The following is a 22,036-nucleotide window of genomic DNA, read 5'->3' as shown; positions in this document are numbered from 1 at the left end:
ACTTCTCCTAACCATTCAGGAACAGTTTGGTGATGAACAATGCCTTTTCCAGCATGATGGAGCACCTTGCCATAAGGCAAAAGTGATAACTAAGTAGCTTGGGTAACAAAACATCAATATGTTGAGTCCATGGCCAGGAAACTCCCCAGACCTTAATCTCATTGAGAACTTGTGGTCAATCCTCAAGAGGAAGGTGGACAAACAAAATCCCTCATTCTGACAAACTCCAAGCATTGATTATGCAAGAATGGGCTGCCATCAGTCAGGATGTGGCCCAGAAGTTAATTGACAGTGTGCCAGGGTGGATTGCAGAGGTCTTGAAAAAGAAGGGTCAACACTGCAAATATTGACTCGTTGCATCTTCTTCATGTAAATTGTCAATAAAAGCCTTTGACACTTATGAAATGCTTGTAATTATACTTCAGTATTCCATAGTAACATCTGACAAAAATATATAAAGATACTGAAGCAGCAAACTTTGTGGAAATTGACACATATTATTCTCAACTTTTGGTCACGACTGTACTATCAGTCAATATATATATATTTTTTAAGGCAGCCTTCCGCACCTTTGATTCAGAGGGGTTTGGTTAAATGCGGAAGACTCATTTCATTTACTGCATTCAGTTGTACAACTGACTAGGTATCCCCCTTTCCCTCATCTCTCTCCCCTGTAAAGATCAACAACTAAATGACTGGCATTTCACTGAGATGCTGATGATATTGATTGGCACATGAACAGATTGCAGAGCCCGAGGTCCTATCGCTAATATCAGATAGTCTGCAGATTATGGGGGTTGGATTGCATAAGAAGAATTTAAACAACATATTGAGTTCACAGTAATGAATCTCTGCTGACAAGTCATATTCCCTACATAGTGCAAATAGGGGACTTGGGTGCCATTTGGGATTCAGCCTAAGTTAGCAAGTAGTGTTTGATTACATCATTTTGTAAAGTCTGATTTGTACTGCCACTCACTTTTCTCCAGTCGAGAGAATATAAGGGATATATATATGAAATACCAACAAAGTGTCTTAAATCGGGGTTTGGGCCACCACAAGCCCGAACAGCTTCAAAGCACCCCTGCATGGAACTCTATTGGAGGGATGCGACTCCATACGTCCACCATCCTTTGGTGTTTTGTTGATGGTGGTGGGAAATGCTGTCTCGGGCACCGCTCCAGAATCTCAATTGCGTTGCGATCTGGTGACTGACACAGCCATGGAATAGGGTTTACATCGTTTTTCATGCTCATCAAACCATTCAGTGACCACTCGTGCCCTGTGGATGGGGGCATTGTCGTCCTATGGGGCCATAGCCATGGTAGCCAAAATAATGGCCTGCCCAGCATTTTTTTTATACATGTCCCTAAGCACGGTGGGATATTAATTGCTTAATTAACTCAGGAACCACACCTGTGGGGAAGCACCTGTTTTCAGTGTACCTTGTATCCCTCATTTACTCAAGCGTTTCCATTATTTTGGCAGTTACCTGTATCTTTTATGAGTCACAATGGCCCTGCTTTTGTTGCTGCGTAGCCAGGCCTATCGTATGTGTGTGTGTGAAGCAGGCATGTGTGAATTGTGACGAGGGGGTACCCAGTCTGAAAAGGCTGCGTTCCCAGAATACTGATCAACGTCACAAGGAGAGAGCAGGAGAAGGGGGAAATGGAGGATGGGAGAATAGAGCGACGATGCTGCTGCCAGGGGTGTTTTCCCGTCAGTCTGTTCTTTCCCCCCCTGATGATTCTGACTGACTGCAGCAACTGGAGGTCGGATCTCATCTTCTAATGTTATCCTGATGGAGTGCTACGGAAGGAAACAAAGGGCATTCTAAACCTCTTTTCACTGCTGTAAGGTCAAATCGTCTGTCGTGGTACGAACAGGACACTGACGCCAAGGCACAGCCGGAGAAACCTGCAGAGGTGACAACGAGGGAGGGAATGAAGAGGGGATGGGGAGTCATAGAAAAAGGGAAACATGCACATCTCACTGGTTAAGATGCTGAAGTTGCGGACAAGACATCCTTGATTTCCCGATCACCTACCGGCTACCTGTGTCTGTGTTTTGATTACAGGAAACCTTGTATGTTTGACAGACTCTGTATACTGTAACCTTGAGGGGCATCGAGGAGAGGAGAAGACCGTACATGTTTTTGGATGTATGTAGATGGGACAGGGGTAACCCCTGGTTGACGGTGCAACAGCTGGTCAGGAAGGCTGAGGCTCCGTGGTCGTGACGGGGGCGTGGGAGGGATAGAGAGAGGACAAGGTGCGATGAGGATGAATATTATCCTCCAGTTCTCAGATCTGGTCAGTACTGCTGGTTCACCTAAACTGGCTCCAGTCTTGAAGCTTTGGTGTTGATGGGATCCAATGGAGATTGGGACGCAGAAGGTATTAACTACTGTGACTCCACAAAAAGATTAATCTGCACCACTACCACCTTTTTTCTGTTTTTTAAAATTGTTTAAAAAAAATCTGCTGTCTCCCCTTTGCCATTACCACACAGTCAGATACCAACATTAATCACAAAGTGTCTTTGGTCTCTCCAGGAGCCCTGTAACAAGCGGGTGAAGCCTCTTTCTCGGGTTACATCGCTGGCCAACCTCATACCTCCAGTCAAGGCTGCACCTCTGAAGCGGATCGGACAAACACTGCAGGTACAACACTACACCACCATTTATAGTCTACTGAAATACCTATTCTGACCAATACAAGCACAGGACAAAACACTACAGATAAAGTGTTAAATATCATTGGTAACACTAACTTTTTTTAGCCTGATGAGGTAATAATGCATTGTTAGTCATGAGTACAGATCCTTCAGAAAGTATTCATACCCCTTGACCTTTTCCAGATTTTCTTTTGTTAACAACCTGAAATAAAAATTGATTTAGATTTTTGGTCCCTGGCCTAACCCTATAATGTCAAAGTGGAATTGTTTTGTTTTTCTTCAAAATGTTTACAAATGAATACAAAATGAAAACCTGAAACGTCTTGAGTCTAAATATTCAACCCTTTGTTAGGAGAGCCTAAATGAGTTCAAGATTAAACATTTGCTTAAAAAGTCAGTGTATTTGGAAAGTATTCAGACCCCTTGACTTTTTCCACATTTTAAAATGGATTAGATTGTTTTTATTCTAATCAATCTACACACAATACCCCATAATGACAAAGCAACAACAGTTTTTGCTGTTGTTGCTTTGTCATTATGGGGTATTGTGTGTAGATTGTTTTTATTCCTAATCAATCACATTTACATAAGTATTTATATCCTTTACTCAGTACTTTGTTGAAGGACCTTTGGCAGCGATTACAGCCTTGAGGCTTGTGTATAACGCTACAAGCTTGGCACACCAGCATTTGGGGCGTTTCTCCCATTCTTCCCTGCAGATCCTCTCAAGCTCTGTCAGGTTGGATGCGGAGCGTTGCTGCACAGCTATTTTTAGGTCTTTCCAGAGATGTTAGATCGGGTTCAAGTCCGGGCTCTGGCTGGGCCACTCAAAGACATTCAGAGACTTGTCCTGAAGCCACTCCTGCACTGTCCTTGCTGTTTGCTTCCTGTTCTAAGGTGAACATTCACCCCATTCTGAGGTCCTGAGGGTTCTGGAGCAGGTTTTCATCAAGGATCTCTCTGTACTTTGCTCTGTTCATCTTTCCCTCGGTTCTGACTGGTCTCCCAATCCCTACCTCTGAAAAACATCCCCACAGTATGAGGCTGCCACCACCATGCTTCACCGTAGGGATGGTGCCCGATTTCCTCCACACGTGACGCTTGGCATTCAGGCCAAAGGATTCAATCTTGGTTTCATCAGACCAGAGAGTCTTGTTTCTCATGGTCAGAGTCCTTTTAGGTGCCTTTTGGCGAACTCCAAGCGGGCTGTCATGTGCCTTTTACTGAGGAGTGGCTTTCATCTGCCCACTACCATAAAGGCCTAATTGGTGGAGTCCTTCTGGAAGCTTCTCCCATCTCCACAGTGGAGCTCTGTCAGAGTGACCATCGGGTTCTTGGTCACCTCCCTGACCAAGGCCCTTCTCGACCAATTGCTCAGTTTGGCCGTGCGGCCAGCTCTAGTAAGAGTCTTGGTGGTTCCAAACCTCTTCCATTTAAGAATGATGAAGGCTACTCTTCTTGGGGACCTTCAATGCTGCAGACATGTTTTTGGTACCCTTCCCCAGATCTGTGCCTTGACAGCTCCTGTCTTGGAGCTCTACAAAAAACTCCTTGGACCTTATGGCTTGGTTTTTGCTCTGACATGCACTGTCGACTGTGGGACCTTTTTGTATAGACAGGTTGGTTCCAAATCATGCCCAATCAATTGAATTTACTGCAGGTGGACTCCAAGTTGTAGAAACATCTCAAGGATGATCAATGGAAACAGGATGCACCTGAGCGAGCGCAATTTCAAGTCTCATAACAAAGGGTCTGAATACTTATGTAAATAAGTTATTTGTTTCATTTTTTTTTCAATTTAAAGTTTTATTAAGTTTTCTTGTTTTTCAATCAACCAACAAAACACATTCCACATTCCAGATGTGACAGGCTTAAAAATAAAAGTCAAAAAATAATAATACATTTGAAAAAATTTAAACATTTAAATACAATTAAAATGAATGATAAAGTCAAATAAAAACATTTTATTTTTCTTAGTCTATTTATTTTCCTTGGTGTGTGTGTGTGTGTGTGTGTGTATGTATGTATGTATGTGTATATATATATATATATATATATACATACGCACACGTACTCAAAAACTAAATTAAAATAAAAACACACAAAAAAACATATAACACTTGCAGCAGCACTATCAAGGTTCTTATCAGCTATTTCAAGCATTCGCTGAGACGACGAGCCAATAATTCGTTTTTAGGTTTTACATTACCTTACACAACATGTATCTGCACATTTCCCTAGTCACCCCGTTCACTCTGTCCAGTTTGAAATATAGTTGAATAGTGGAGACCAGAGTCTATCAAACTTGGGCTGTCTCTTGTGGAGGTCATAAGTGAGCTTTTCAAGAGGAAAAAAGTCAACAATCTGGTCAATCCACATTTTAAATGTAGGGGGTATTAGAAGCCCACAATAGAAGAATACATTTCTTAGCAAAGTATGTAATAGTCATAAGCAAATTTTCTTTGTCAGGATCAAGAACAAAGTCCTGCTGGGCATTAAGAAGATGGATACACGGGGTCATATCAAACTGTACCTCTAGTATTTTCTGTGCAGCAGTATGTAAAGATTGCCAGAATCTCGCTACAGCTCCAAAATACATGCATATAGGTTCCACTTTCAGAGGTACATCTTTTACAGTTAGGAGACATATCTGTTTTCATTCTATGGAGTCTCAAATGAGTATAATAAAATTTGTACAAAACTTTGTAATTAGATTCTTTCATTTTTACACTGGTAGAGGAGCAGTATACCCTGTCGCAAACCTCCGCCCATAACTCATCACTGATAGTCAGACCAAGGTCCTTTTCCCAGATTATTTTCAAAGGAGTAAAGGAGGAGCTTCCTTTCTCAGAAAGGAGTCTATAGATGTAAGATATTTAGCCTTTAATGGATTGTGCTGTGACAAGAAGGGTTTCAACTTCATTCAACTGAGTTCTAAACCTCCTTTTGGAGGTAAATGAGGAAATTACATGTCTAATTTGAAGATATTTAAAAAAAATAATTAAAAAAATGGATCTTGGCACATCGAATTCACTGCAGAGCTCTTGAAAGGATTTCAGTGTAGTGGTTTTCTGATTCCTGATTCCTGGTCCTGATTCCTAGAGTATGCCAAAGATTAAAGTTGGCATCCCTCAGGGCTTTTGGCAAGTCTGGGTTGCCTACTATAGGTGAGTGAGAACATATTTGGGAGGAAATGCCCAGGTATTTCTTACAGTCCCTCCACACTAGTAGGGTGCTGTAAGCCAAAACCTTTGTGATTATGTTGCCCACTTCACTAAAGTTATTAATGAATATAATTGAGTTTAAGGGCAATGAACCACAGGATTGGGCTTCTATCTGAATCCACGTTGACTCTTGTCTGTTTGTGATCCATGTTAGCATGTTGCGGATTTGGGCAGACCAGTAGTACAATTGAAGGGGAGGGAAGGGCAAGACCACCCTTAGATTCAGGTTTCGATAGAGTGGAAAACTTGATCCTAGGGTTTTTATTGCCCCATATAAATTTGGTGATGCTTTGGTTAGTTGTTTTGAAGAAGGAAACTGGGAGATAGCATGGGAGCATCTGAAATAAGTAGTTCAGTCTAGGGAGGACGTTCATACGGATTACATTAATTCTTCCTACTAAGCTAATTGGGAGGGAGATCCAGGTTTGGAGATCGTTCTTGATTCGATCCAGGAGTGGAAGATAATTTTCCTTAAGGCTATTCAGATCTGGTGTTATGAAGATCTCGAGGTATTGAAACCCCTGTGTTTTCCATTGGAAAGGACAGAGTGTCTTCATAGAGCTGGTGAGTGTAATATTGAGAGGGCAGACAGTGGATTTGTTAAAATTGTTCTTATAACCTGAGAACTTGCCATACTGAGCAAATGTGTCTAAAATGAGAGGGAGGGATTTCTCAGGGTTGGATATGTAGAGCAAGACATCATCCGCGTAAAGCGAAATCTTGTGCTGCAGGCCGCCTGCAGAAACACCCATAATACTTGGATTGCTCCTTATCAGCTCTGCCAGAGGCTCCGCCCCCAACAAGTAGAGCAGCGGGGACAGCGAGCACCCTTGTATTGTGCCCCGTTCCAGAGGGAATCTGTCAGAGTTCAGTCCATTAGTAGTCACCATGGCATTTGGATGAGAGTATAGTGATTTGATCCATTTAATAAAATTTGGGCCCATATTGAACTTTTCTAAGACTGAAAACAGAAAGCTCCACTCCATCCTGTCAAACACCTTCTCAGCATCCAGTGAAGCCAGCAGGACAGGGGTCTTCTGTGCGTTTACTTGATCAATAATATCAAAAAGACAGCGAATGTTATCAGAAGAATATCTGTGTCTAATAAATCCGGTTTGGTCCGCTTTTATTATTTTGGGAAGAAGAGTGTTTAGTCTTTTGGCAAGCAATTTGGTAATTATTTTATAGTCGAAATCCAACAAGCTTATGAGCCGGAAGGACGAGCAGGATAGGGGGTCCTTGTCCTTTTTTAGCAACACTGTAATGCGAGCTGTGTGCATTGAGTCTGGGAGAACTCAGTTTTTGCAAAAATCCTCCAGCATTGGCATGAAGATAGGGCTGAGCTGGGGCCAAAAAGCTTTGTAGAACTCTCTGGGGAATCCATCTGGGCCTGGGGACTTATTAGGTGGCATGGAGGTAATTGCCTCCAGGATCTCCTCAGGAGTGAAGGGGGAGTTGAGATCTTCTTGGTCGGTCTCTGATAGTTTAGGTAGCGAGATTCCCTCTAGGAAAGAGTGGAGTTCTGCCTCCGTGTGTTTTCTCTCAGAGGTATATAGTTTGCAGTAAAAATCATGAAAAGTTAAATTGATATTTTTTGGGTCATATGTGACCTCGTCCTCTGCTGTTCGGATAGCCATGATTGTACGCTCTGACTGCTCCTTTTTTAATTGGTAAGCAAGCAATCTACTGGGCCTATTGCTATACTCATGGTATTTCTGTTTAGTAAAGAAAACTTATTTTTTTTAATCTCCCGAGTGTAGTCCAAATTCAGTTTGGCTTTGGCTGCTTTAAGATGACTCCAGGAGGTGCTGTCTAGGGATTGTTTATGTATTTTTTTCACAGCATTCCAGCTCCCTCTCAAGATCTAGCCTGTGTGCTTCCATTGCTTTTTTCTTAGAGGAAGCATATGCAATTAGATGAAATCTTAGTGTCCCACATTGTGGCCGGAGAAACATTCCATGTAGTTACCAATGTATGGAACATGTCATTTGATAGCATGGAGGTGTTGAATTTCCAGTTCTTTGACCTCGGGATGTTTTTGCAGAGGTCAAAGCGGAGGTGGACAAAGGCGTGATCTGAGAGTGCTATGGGTCCGATTGTACAAGTGGCTGAATTTATGAAACTCTTTGGGATAAAAATGTAATCTATACGGGAGTAGGTGTTATGGACATTAGAGTAGTATGTATAGTCCATAGATGAGCTATTAGTCTCTCTCCAGATATCTATCAGTCCCATCTCTTTAGTAAGAGAGTTCAACATCTTTGCAGATCTAGGATTTGTGGTGGGGACTTGAGATGATTTGTCTAGGGTTGGGTTAAGGGTACAATTAAAATCTCCGGCCACCACGCCAAAGGAGTCACAATGCTCATTGAACAGGGTTATAATTTTTGACATGAAGGCAGGAGTATCTGTGTTAGGGGCGTATATGTTTAATATAGTAATTGGTTGACCATATAGTGACCCAGTTATCAAAATAAATCTCCCCTCCGGATCAGATATGATTTTGTCAATTATGAATGGAACATTTTTATGGATAAGTATGGCTGTGCCTCTACTGTTTGATTTGAAAGATGAGAAATAAACCTGTCCCACCCAAGCTCTGCGGAGTTTGGGATGTTCAGCATCAAAGAGGTGTCTCTTGTAATAGCGCGATGTCTGCTTTTTCCTTTTTTAGAGCACATAGTATCTTTTTTCGTTTTATTGCATGCCCTAGACCATGGCAGTTTACATGTCAATAGATTTAAGGTACTAGTCATCGTCATCAAGCAGTAATCGAACTTTAGTGCAAGTCATCGCTGGGTAAAAGTGGATAGTAATTACAGCTGCGTTCACATAAAAGGAAAATAAATGGTGTACATAAAATAATAATCTCAACACCCCAGCCGAGTTCCCAAACAACTCGACACATCCCGTTGGATCTATTAACCCCCCCCCGCTCAGTCTCAATTCTGTGTTCCGAATAAAACAAAAACCGGGAACAGTTAGCAACGCACAACGTCTCCCTCTCCCCACCAAAGAAATGCCTCATCCTCTCCACCCCGCATTGAGTAAATGACACAGTTGCCCTCGTCCAGACCACAGTAAAAGAGGGGAGAAAAATAAAATCAATAGCCCAGCCTACATATACCTCCCCCAAGGGACATAGGGAACCCCAAGTAATAATAGCAACAAAAAAACAGAAATAAAAGTAGGCTGAAACATTAGTAGGCCTAGGTTAGGCTATACAGCCCATCCCTCTCAGTTAAAGGAAAATAAATATAAATTGGACGGCTATAATGACATTTAGGGGGTGGGTCTCTGGATATCGGCTATATGTCGTCTTACCTCCTTTAGTAATGGCATTAATCGCATTTAGTCATTGGTTTTGCCTCTTCGGGAGTTTTGAAGTGTCGCAAGGCTACTTGGTGAAGAATCCTGAGCTCGTTTGGGTATTTGAATCCCCTGAAGATGCCTCGGTCAATGGAGTATTTCTTCACTTCGTCAAATTCTCGGCGCTTTCGGCGTATTCCAGCTGACAGGTCCTGGTGTAAAGCGAGTTTGGCATTTCCCACTGTGATGGTGTTGTTTTTCGCCGCCTGTAGGACTCGTTCCTTGTCGGTGAATCTCAGGAAACGTATGGTGATTGGGCGCGGTGGTTGTCTGGCTGCTGGTGGGGGCCTCAGTGCTCGGTGAGCTCTCTTGAGTTCTATGGGCCTGTCGGTGGACATGTGGAGCCACTCGGGAAGTTTGTCTTGCAGGTAGCGGATCAGTGGCATGTTTCCCTCTTCTTTTTCGCCCAGATTGAATAGAACACAATTATTCCTTCGCCCCCTGTTTTCCAGGTCCTCTGTTTTCTCTTCCAGATGCTCGATTTTCTTTTTAGCATATGCTATTGTTTCCATGGCATCTGTCAATAAGTTTTCCATGGATAGGATTCGCCCCTCTGCCTCGTCCAGGCGCCCCGCGTTTATGGTTATCTTGTTGTTGATGTCAGGCAAAGCGTTTTCCAGGATTGTCACCTTGCCCCCTATCGCACTGAGCTGAGAGTTAATGGCATCTAATTTAGTGTTTAGTTCTGTACGTTGGGATCTCAACTCAGAAAGGATGTCTTCGACAGAGTGCGAGGTTGGCATTCGTTGTGCCTGGGGGGGGGGGGGGTTCTCTTGCTAATGGCGCTAGTTTTTTCTGAAGCTAGCTTCTTCTTGGAGGCTTTTTCTGTCGCTAATACTCGAGTCCGGGTAAAAATGTCACCTGTAGTGTCGCCTTTTGTAGCCGCCATGACTTTTTCTTACTAAAGCTAAATGAGTTTGAACTTGGAGTGGAGGTAAGATTAGGAATTGGAAACTACTTGTGCGGAGCTCTTAGTTCATGCGGCCATCTCGTTCAAGGGTCACGTGATTTCCCCCTGTTTCATTTTTAACAAATTTGCAAAAATGTCTAAACCTGTTTTCGCTTTGTCATTGTGTGTCAATCTATTGTGTGTCGACTGATAAGGAAAACAATTAATTTAATGCATTTTAGAATAAGGCTGTAACGTAACAAAGGGGTCTGAATAATTTCCGAATGTACTGTAAATTGCATGGACTCACTCTGTATGCCAGAATAGTGTTCAACATTATTTTGTTGAATGACTACCTCATCTCTGTACCCATCACATAGAACTATCTGTAAGCTACCTCAGTCGAGCAGTGAATTTCCAACACAGATTCAACCACAAAGACCAGGGAGGTTTTCCAATGCCTCGCAAAGGGCCCCTCTTGGTAGATGGGTTAAAATAAAAAGCAGACATTGAATATCCCTTCAAGCATGGTGGAGTTATTAATTACACTTTGGATGGTGTAGCAATAGACCTAGTCACTACGATACAGGCGTCCTTCCTAACTCCGCTGCCAGAGAGGAAGGAAACCACTCAGGGATTTCACCATGAGGCGAATGGTGACTTCAAAACAGTTGGAGTTTAATGGCTGTGATGGGAGAACTGAGGATGGACACCACAATACTAACCTAAATGACAGCGTGAAAAGAAGGATGCCTGTACTGAATAGAAATATTCAAAAACATGCGTCCTGTTTGCAATAAGGAACTAAAGTTAAACTGCACATAATGTGTGGTAAAGAAATTTACTTTATGTCCTGAATACAAAGCGTTGTGTTTGGGGTAAACACAACTGAGTACCACTCTTCATATTTTCAAGCATAGTGATGGGTGCATCATGTTATGGCACTAGGGAGTTTTTTTTGGATAAAAAGAAACGGAATAGAGCTAAGCACAGGCAAAATCCTCGAGGAAAACCTGGTTGTCTGCTTTCCAACAGATACTGGGAGACAAATTCACCTTTTGAGCAGGACAATAACCTAAAACACAAGGCTAAATATACACTGGAGTTGCTTACCAAGACTACTTTGAATGTTCCTGAGTGGCCTAGTTACAGTTTTGGCTTGAAAATCTATGGCAATACTTAAATGGCTGTCTAACAATGATCAATTTGACAGTGCTTGAATATTTTTTTTAAGAATGTGCAAATATTGTACAATCCAGGTGTGCAAAGCGAGCGACTTGAGACTTTTCCAGAAATACTCTCAGCTGTAATCACTGCCAAATGTAATTGTAACATGTATTGATGTGACTACTGTAAATGAGGTATTTAATTTGTACATTTGCAAAACGTTCTAAAAACCCTTTGTTCACTTTGTAATTACGGGGTATTTGTGGTGTGTGTGTAGATGGGCGAGAGAGAGAAAGAAATTAACTTAGGCTGTAACGTAACAATGTGAAATAAGTCAAGGGCTATGAATACTTTCTGAGGGCACAGTATGTATGACCCCCTTAATGTCTTACCTCATAATGACTTAACAGACAGCCATTTGTGTCAAGGCAATTGAAATTACACCACACATGTCTACAAAAACATAAAACATGAATAGCGGGATTGGCCGACCTAGAAGGCCCAGCCCTAGCCATCTTATCTGTTATGTTCTAAGTCCAAATCGATCACTTTCCAGACCATCATCCACTAAGTACGCCAGCCCTCATCTGACCTGTGTATGATGTGTTGTGTTCTGGATTATTCTGGCCTCACTATCGTCGCACAGTGCTTGAATAGCATTACAGACAGGATAATCTAGAATATTGTACAGTAACCTACAGATATTAGAAATAAGGTAAGTGGCATATGAGAACAAATGTGTTGGTATGGTCTTTAAAAAAAATTATATCCTTCCTAGTTGATGTCCTATGAAGGACAATTTTTCTAATCTTTGTCTTTTCATACTCTTCTCTCAATCACTCACACAGGACCACTCACCTTCCTGTGTCTCTCTCTCTCTCTCTCTCTCTCTCTATTCCGCAGCGTTCCATCAGCTTCCGCAGTGAGAGTCGGACAGAGTCGGTCATGCCTCCCAGACCATGGACACGGCCGGCCCCGCCTGCCAACACCAAGCGGCGTGACAGCAAGCTGTGGAGCGAGACCTTTGACGTGCGGCTTGGACACCAGATGCTGTCGTCCAAGGAGATCAATCGCCAAGAGGTGCGGAAAGCTTTTCAACAGGGGTAGTACGGGAGGTTACTATGTCCGAGCACTGCTACTAACACTAGGGTAGCCTTGTCTCCAGAGAGCTGGCTTATGGACGAGACTATCGGGAATAGAAATACTGTCAGGCTTGTATATGCACCTGTATAGTGTATTGCAAAATAGTTTTGTCTGGAAGGTTTGTCTGGCTTTGATTTCAACTTTCAACCATTTAAAATGGAGGCCATGTCATAAACTTTTAGAATAGCATGGCTATACCAAGGATGTGCATCTCCTAGAATGCATGGAAGACTTTAGTTTGAGAGCTCATAGCAAAATCCTAAACTAGAGAGAGAATCCCTGGATCCTAGTCCAGGGATGGGCAACTGGCAGCCTTTTATAGGCCCATGGATCAATTTCCAAAAACCGGGCCCCCGGCCCCAAAACAATTAAATCTATTTTTTAGGAACTCAGTCGGGCTCTCAACTTACTGTTGAGAGTTAGAATGGTAGTATACACAAGGTGACATTTTCATCAGTAGTTTTTCTCGTTATGTAAGTCACTCAATAAGCCATGTCGGCTAATGATTTTTTTTGCCAGCTATCTAAACTTGTAGTAATGATGTTCTGAATACCGTCTGGGCAATCAATCAGGGCATGTGACCAGGGGCAATGACCTCAAGGGGGCCCCATTGATATCATATTAACATGGCAATATGTGTAGAATTGTTGCTGTTTAAAAGCTAATTTTCTACGTTTTCGCTCCGCCCCATAGCAAAAATGTGTAGAATTGCAGGAAATTAACATTTTTAAAATAATCTTTATCTTCGTTGTCAAGATGGGAGCCAGTAAAATCCATTGCACGCAAACCTCACTTAGGGCCCCCAAAAGGCCAGGGCTGGCCCTGGCTACTGGTATAATGCATTTAGTTTAAGGTCTAGTGCAGCTGTTTTTATCTTGATATCATTTCTGGGTAACAATTAAGTATCTTACTCTGTTTTCAAGTAGCCCTTTACACTCGTACGGGTTGGAAATGGCAGATTTGGGCACTAATAGCCGTGAACATTGGATTGTAGTGGCTGTACAGTAGCATACTATACATGACGTCAGAGGTCTGGCCCTGCACTTCAAAGCACTGCATGAGTTTTGACTGACAAACGTACTGAATTTGAGCACCGCATGCAACAAGAAGTTGACCCCATCCCTCCCGGGAATTGGGCAACTTTTGCCCCCAAAAATTGTCAGAGGGAAATGCTGTAAATTTAAGATTTAAGATTTTATTTTGAAAGATGAGACATTGAGGATTAATAATAAATACCGATTTGATGCCATACAAGCTAGCCAAAAACACATGTGCGCTTCACGTATCCAAATCATCAGTGTCACCATTTGTGATCACCATGTTTGATGTACAGCTACAAGATTACATGTCGTCATACCCTGGGTTGTTCTGAACAGAATGAGCCTATTATTATTATTATTATTATTATAAAAATAAAAAAAATGTGAAGAAAATGTGCCTTGGCACATGCAACTGAAGGCACTGATGACTGCTTTCTATGCACACCAAAGTTACCATCTGTTTCTCTGAATTGCCTTGTGAAAGCCTAACACTGTAAGATCATATTTTATAATTTAGCTAGTCATGTTGGCAATAGAACAAGCTTTCAAATCCTGCCCAACTGACCCAGATTGGGATTTTATATTGGTCTGTTTTTGGATTGCGTTAACAACAACAGTAATTGTGTACAAGTGTGCTTGCTCTAGTTTCTGAATGGCACAGATAGGAGAGCTCAAAGTACCTTTATAGTTTAGGACTATACTTTGAGTCATAAAAGTGCATTGAAATTGCTTCGGAACTGTGTACATTTTGGAGAGGTGTGTGTGTGTCCACTTGGGAGACACCAGTTAGTTCTCTCACTCAAACCCTTGTCATTTTTTTGTCTTATGTTGCACCTACCCCACATTTTCAGATTTCGTTATCAACAAATACGGCAAAGTATAGTAAATCTAAAATGCACATAAAATCAACAGCGTAATATTTTGGATTCAGTCTTGTCAGGTGTCCTCACTGTTGTCCTCACATTTTGGTCTAATAATTTCCCCATCATCTCAACTGTTCCCTTTCAATTGCTACCATGGTTAAGCATATGCTTTTCATATTTTTTCTGTAAGAAACATTTCAATGTAGCCCTTTCTATATAGGCCAATACCCACGAGTGTAAAGTGTTAGTGGTCAAAAAGAAACAAAAATAGGTCCTTAGCAAAGAGCAATTTCTTGAGCAAGAATTTTGCTACGACTGTCTGGGATTGATCTGAGTAGGGAAGGGAAACTGAAAACTAGTTGTCATTGGCTGAAAGTTTGGAACAAATTTACTGCCTAGTGATGACACCAGGCAGGCCAAAACTCCATCCTACCAAAACAGGCTGAAATTTCAGCTAGCTACCAATCAAGCTAGCGGGGTTTCTTGAGGGCTTGAAAGCAGCCTGTGACACAGTTAGCCATTGTGGCTGGGACCGTGGATTGTACCGGGTTTGTGGCTGTCTAAATCCCTGCTGTTTGTTGTGTTCAATCATCCCTGTGACCTGCCCTGTCTGTAACTGCGAGGTGTAACCGCATAACCTACATTGCCGGCTACCATGACAAAGACCAAAGCCAGCGGGAGTACTGTTGAGGACAGTGGGGTCTCTCTATCACAGCTGAAGGATCTTTTAAACTAATAAAAAATAGTTCTACAAGCAGAATCGACAGTGTTTTGACGATTTCAAATAATAGATGACCTGACTAGAGAGGTCTAGGACCTGAAAAACAGGACAAAGTGAGGGAAATTCTGAGAAATTGAAGATTGACCACCAAAAGATTGAGGTAGAATGCACCCACAGGACTGGAAAAACCACCACCGTCCCAGGCCGATAGTGGTCGAGTTCCTGAGGTTCAAGGACAAGGTAGCTGTTCTGGAAAGAGCCAAGAACTTGAGAGAAATGTATATCTTCCTCATCGAGGACTATCCTAAAGCTGTGGGCCAGAAGAGGAAAGAACTGATCCCAGCCATGAAAGCTGCCAGAGCGCGTGGGGACATTGCTTACATCCACTATGACAGGCTCATTGTCCACCCTCGCTTCCAGAAGCCTGGAAGGGATGAGAAAGCCAAGCCTATGGGTTCGTAGCTTCAACCCAGCAGCGCACGCACACAAAAATATATATTAAACAATTAGTATCTCTTTGTTTGCTCTTTTCCATATTATGTCTATCTCTGATAAGTTACCCAGGAAAGGGCTGAAAATATCCCATTAATATATGTGACCTTAGAAATAAGGTTCATGAATCAATAACTTGCTAACATCAGATAACATTCATACATTGGCAAGAACAAGTATGTGGAATTACCTGGATTTCTGCATAAATTGGTCATACAATTTGACTTGATCTTCATCTAAGTCACAACAATAGACAAACAGTCTGCTTAAACTAATAACACACAAACAATTATACATTTTCATGTCTATATTGACCAGACCGTGTAAACCTTCACAGTCCTTTGTGGGAAAAGTATGTGAACCCCCTTTAATAACTGGTTGACCCTCCTTTGGCAGCAATAACCTCAACCAAATGTTTTCTGTAGTTGCGGATCAGACCTGCACAATGGTCAGGAGGAATTTTGGACCATTACTCTTTACTAAACTGTTTCAGTTCAGCAATATTATTGGGATGCCCAGCTGTAAACTCCTCTCAAGGTCATGCCACAGCATCTCAATCGGGTTGAGGTCAGGACTCTGACTGGGCCACTCCAGAAGGCATATTTTCTTCTGTTGAAGCCATTCTGTTGGTTTACTTCTGTTTTGGGTCGTTGTTCTGTTGCATCACCCAACTTCTGTTGAGCTTCAATTGGTGGACAGATAGCCTAACATTCTCCTGCAAAAAATGTCTTGATAAACATTAATTTTTCCATCAATGATAGCAAGCTGTCCAGGGCCTGAGGCAGCATAGCAGCCCCAAACCATGATGCTCCCTCCACCATATTTTACAGTTGGGATGAGGTTTTGATGTTGGTGTGCTGTGCCTGTTTTTTCTCCACACAGTGTTGTGTGTTCCTTCCAAAAACCACAACTTTAGTTTCAACTGTCCACAGAATATTTAGCCAGTATCGCTGTGGAACATCCAGGTACTCTTTTGTTAACTTCAGACATGCAGCAATGTTTTTTTTATACAGCAGTGGCTTCTTCCGTGGTGTCCTCCCATGAACACCATTCTTGTTTAGTCTTTAGCCGACACTAGGATTCTTCTTAACCTCCGTGAGCATTCTGCACTGTGCTCTTGCAGTCATCTTTGCAGGATGACCACTCCTAGGGAGTGTAGCAACAGTGCTGAACTTTATCAATTTATAGACTATTTGTCTTACCTTGGACTGATGAACGTCAAGGCTTTTAGAGATACTTTTGTAACCCTTTCCAGCGTTATGCAAGTCAACTATTCTTAATCTTAGGTCTTCTGAGATATATTTTGTTCAAGGAATGTTTCACATCAGGCGATGCTTCATGTGAATACCAAACTCAGATTTTGTGAGTATTTTTTATTTTGCAGGGCAGCTTTAACCAACGTCTCCAATCTTGTCTCATTGGTTGGACTCCAGGTTAGCTGAGTCCTGACTCCAATTAGCTTTTGGAGAAGTCATAAGCCAAGGGGTTCATATACTTTTTCCAACCTACACTGTGAATGTTTAAATTATGTACTCAATATAAACAAGAAAAATACAATAATTTATGTGTTATTTGTTTAAGCACAATGTTTGTCTATTGTTGTGTCTTAAGAGGAAGATCAGATAAAATTGACAAGTTTATGTAGAAATACAGATACTTTTTCTTGCAACTGTATATTAGCCATTTCTGAGACTCTCACTTAGATCATTCATTTGATTATACAGCAGTAGCAATACATGGATATAACATCTATAGAAGAGACAGAAATGCCTATGGGGGAGGTGTTAATGTATATATTCAGAGCCATATCCCTGTAAGGCTTAGAAGTGTTGTGGTACATCTAAGCCCTTTTATTTTGGGGTGTTGTTATAGGGCACCAAGTGCTAACAGTCAGTAACTAAATAATAGTAAATAAATAATTCTTGATAGTGTATGTGATGTAAACAGAAAGGTCTATTTTCTTGGGGACTTGAATAGACTTGTTTTCATCAAGCTGCCCACTCAAGAGGAAGCTTCTCACTGTAACCAATGCCTGTAATCTGGTTCATGTTATTAGTCAACCTACCAGGGTGTTAATAAAAACTACAAGATCATGCACATGTATCGATCACATTTTTACTAATACTGTAGAACTTTGTTCTAAAGCTGTATCTGTACTGATTGGATGCAGTGATCACAATATTATGGCTATATCCAGGAAAGCCAAAGTATCAAAAGCTGAACCTAAAATAGTATATAAGAGATCTTACAAAAGATTTTGCTGGGCCTCTTATGTGGATGATGTTAAAAATATTTGTTGGTATGATGTGATTAACCTCTCTAGGGTACGTGGGACGGTAGCGTCCCACCTGTCAACAGCCAGTGAAACTGCAAGGCGCCAAATTCAAAACAGAAATCCCATAATTAAAATTTCTCAAACATATATGTATTTGACACCATTTTAAAGATACACTTGTTGTAAATCCAGCCACATTGTCCGATTTCAAAAAGGCTTTACGACGAAAGCAAACCAAACGATTATAGTAGGTCAGAGCCAAGTCAGAGAAACACAGCCATTTTTCCAGCCAAAGAGAGGAGTCACAAAAATCTGAAATATAGATCAAATGAATCACTAACCTTTGATCTTCATCTGATGACACTCATAGGACTTCATGTTACACAATACCTGTATGTTCGGTAAAGTTCATATTTATATCCAACAATCTGAGTTTACATTGGCGCGTTATGTTCAGTAGTTCCAAAACATCCGGTGATTTTGCAGAGAGCCACATCAATTTACAGAAATACTCATAATAAACGTTGATAAAAGAATCAAGTGTTATACATAGAATTTTAGATTCACTTCTCCTTAATGCAACTCCTGTGTCAGATTTTTAAAAAACGTTATGGAAAAAGCACACCATGCAATAATCTGAGTATGGCACTCAGACGACAAATCAAGCTATACAGATATCTGCCATGTTGGAGTCAACATTAGTCAGAAATAGCATTATAACTATTCACTTGCCTTTGATCTTCATCAGAATGCACTCCCATGAATCCCAGTTCCACAATAAATGTTTGTTTTGTTCGATAATGTCCATCATTTATGTCCACATTCCTCCTTGTTAGCACGTTCAGTCCAGTAATCCAACTTCATGACGCACGAGCAGACAAAGTCCAAAAGTTCCATTACAGTCCGTAGAAACATATCAAATAGAATCAATCTTTAGGATATTTTTTATGTAAATCTTCAATAATGTTCCAACCGGAGAATTCCTTTGTCTTCAGAAATGCAATCACGTGAACGAGCGAGACTGAGCTCGTGGCTGCTGGCAGACCTCTGACTCATTCCCCTCTCATTCGTCCCCACATCACAGTAGAAGCATCAAACAAGGTTCTAAAGACTGACATCTAGTGGAAGCCTTAGGAAGTGCAACATGACCCCATAGACACGGTATATTTGATAGGGCAAGAGTTGAAAAACGACAAACCTCAGATTTCCCACTTCCTGGTTGGATTTTTTTCTCAGGTTTTTGCCTGCCATATGAGTTCTGTTATACTCAGACATAATTCAAAAAGTTTTAGAAACTTCAGAGTTTTCTATCCAAATCTACTAATTACATGCATATTCTAGCTTTTATGGCTGAGTAGCAGGCAGTTTAATTTGGGCATGCTTTTCATCCAAAATTCCCAATGCTGCCCCCTACCCTAGAGAAGTTAATGAGGAGTATCCAGACGCTGCACTTGATTAATTTATGTAATTGCTTCTTCCAATTGTTGATAAACTGACTGTTAGAACTGTTAAGGCTCCATGGATTGATGAGATTTTGAAAAACTGTATGGCTGAAAGAGATGGGTCAAAAGGAGTGGCTAATAAGTCTGGCTGCTCATCTGACTGGCTGACTTACTGCAAATTGAGAAATTATGTGATTTAACAGAAAATATTATGAAGCTAAAATGAATGATATAAAGAATGACAGGAAAAAACTTGAGTAAATGAAATTATGGGCAGAAAGACAAATTCAACTCCATCTTTTATCAAATCAGATGGCTTATTCATCACACAATTATTTTAATGATTACTTCATTGGCAAACTTAGGCAGGAAATGTCAACAGTGAGCCATCGTATTCATGCATAAAAAAAACAAATAATTTGTAAAGTTACAGTAGTGTGGGAGAGGTGGAAAGTAATTGTTTACGATCGATAATGACAAACCTCCTGGCATTGACAAATTTAAATAAAATAAAATGTTATTGGTCACATACACATGGTTAGCAGATGTTAATGTGAGTGTAGCGAAATGCTTGTGCTTCTAGTTCTGACAGTGCAGTAATATCTAACAATTCCACAACTACCTAACACACACATCTAAGTAAAGGGATGGAATAAGAATGTACATATAAATATATGGATGAGCGATGGCCGAGTGACATTGACGAGGTGCAAAGTTTGGGGTCACTTGGAAATGTCCTTGTTTTTGAAAGAAAAAGAAAAAATGTTGTCCATTTAAAATGACATCAAATTGATCAGAAATACAGCGTAGACATTGTTAATGTTGTAAATGACTATTGTAGTTTGAAACTGCTGATTTTTTTTTTTGACTGGAATATCTACATAGGCGTACAGAGGCCCATTTATCAGCACATTGTGTTAGCCATTTAAAATGATAAACTTGGATTAGCTACGTGATCATTAGAAAACCCTTTAGGAATTATGTTTGCACAGCTGAAAATTGTTGTACTGATTTAAAGAAGCAATTAAACTTCTTTAGACTAGTTGAGTATCTGGAGCATCAGCATTTGTGGGTTCGATAACATGCTCAAAATGGCCAGAAACAAACAACCTTCTTCTGAAACTCGTCAGTTTATTCTTGTTCTGAGAAATGAAGGCTATTCCATGTGAGAAATTGCCAAGAAACTGAAGATCTCGTACAACGCTGTGTACTACTCCCTTCACAGAACAGCGCAAACCGGCCCTAACCAGAATAGAAAGCGCAAGAGGACAAGTACATTAGTGTCTAGTTTGAGAAACAGACGCCTCACAAGTCCTCAACTGGCAGATTCATTAAATAGTACCCACAAAACACCAGTCTCAACGTCAACAGGAGAATCTGGGATGCTGGCCTTCTAGGCAGAGTTGCAAAGAAAAAGCTATATCTGACTGGTTAATAAAAGATTAAGATGGGCAAAAGAGCACAGACACTGGACAGAGGAACTCTGCCTAGAAGGCCAGCATCATGGAGTCGCTTCTTCACTGTTTTGCGTGGTACTATTTAATGACAGTTGAGGACTTGTGAGGCGTCTGTTTCTCAAACTAGACACTCTAATGTACTTGTTAATGGTTGTAAAGATGGGAAGAGGTCTGTCCGTAATAAAGAGATGCTCTGCTTTAACACCACACTCCAAAAAGCAAGTCCTGCTGGCTCTAAGTTTTGTCTTGTCTTGATTATTGTCCAGTCGTGTGGTCGAGTGCTGCAAGGAAATACCTGGTTAAGTTGCAGCTGGCCCAGAACAGAGCGGCACGTCTTGCTCTTCATTGTAATCACAGGGCTGATATAAATAGTATTCCTGCCCGTCTCTCTTGGCTAAGACTTGAGGAGAGACTGGCTGCATCACTTCTTTTTATAAGAAACAATGTGTTGAAAATCCCAAATTGTTTGCATAGTCAACATGCACAGAGCTGACACACACTGACTGCACTAGACATGCCACCAGGGGTCTTTTCACAGTCCCCAAATACAGAACAATTTCAAGAAGGCATACAGTTATATAGTGCCATTATTTCATGGAACTCCGTTCCATCTCATTGCTCAAATAAACAGTAAACCTGGTTTCAAAAACAGATAAAGCAACACCTCACGGCACAACGCCTATTTGACCTAGATATTTTGTTTCTATTGGTATTGATATGTAGGCTACGTGTGCCTTTTTTAAAAAGTTTATTAATGTAGTTCTGTCCTTGAGCTGTTCTTGTCTATTAATGTTCTGTATTATGTCATGTTTTGTGTGGACCTCAGGAAGAGTAGCTGCTACTTTTGCAACAGCTAATGGGGATCCTAATAACATACCAAAATCATCCTGAGGTAATTTTTATATGGTCTGTTTGAGATACAAGTTTGATATTTATTTATTTATTTTTTGTGTGTGTGTTTTCTCTTCAATTTATGCTTTGGCCACATACGAGTATAGGATGAGTCAATACAATTTATTTGGGTACGAGTTAACCTCACTTTAAAAAAAGTTAGTATTCTGTTTTCACTGGACAGTTACTGTAAAGAGGAGCAGCAGGAGTGGGTGAAGGGGCTCCGCTCCATTGATTCTCTGCCTGGTTCACCACTCTACCAGAGCAGAGCATAGTCAGAGGGGAGACTCTAGACTAGAGGATCAAATGCTATATAATTCAGTTTTCACAGTTCAAATTAGTCAGGCCTGTCTGAAACAACATGCCCCACCACCTTCCACTCAAACT

At 41.1% G+C, this 22,036-nt stretch overlaps 1 pseudogene; it reads left to right on the top strand.

Moving 5' to 3' along the window:
• LOC115135574 (rho guanine nucleotide exchange factor 3-like) overlaps window positions 1-22,036 on the top strand; it is a 145,582-nt pseudogene that overhangs the window by 113,294 nt on the left and 10,252 nt on the right.

The sequence above is a fragment of the Oncorhynchus nerka genome, linkage group LG2 (genome assembly GCF_034236695.1).
Source record: "Oncorhynchus nerka isolate Pitt River linkage group LG2, Oner_Uvic_2.0, whole genome shotgun sequence".
Lineage (NCBI taxonomy): Eukaryota > Metazoa > Chordata > Actinopteri > Salmoniformes > Salmonidae > Oncorhynchus > Oncorhynchus nerka.
The sequence above is the reverse complement of the archived record's forward strand: the minus strand, read 5'-3'. Positions and strand labels throughout refer to the sequence as shown.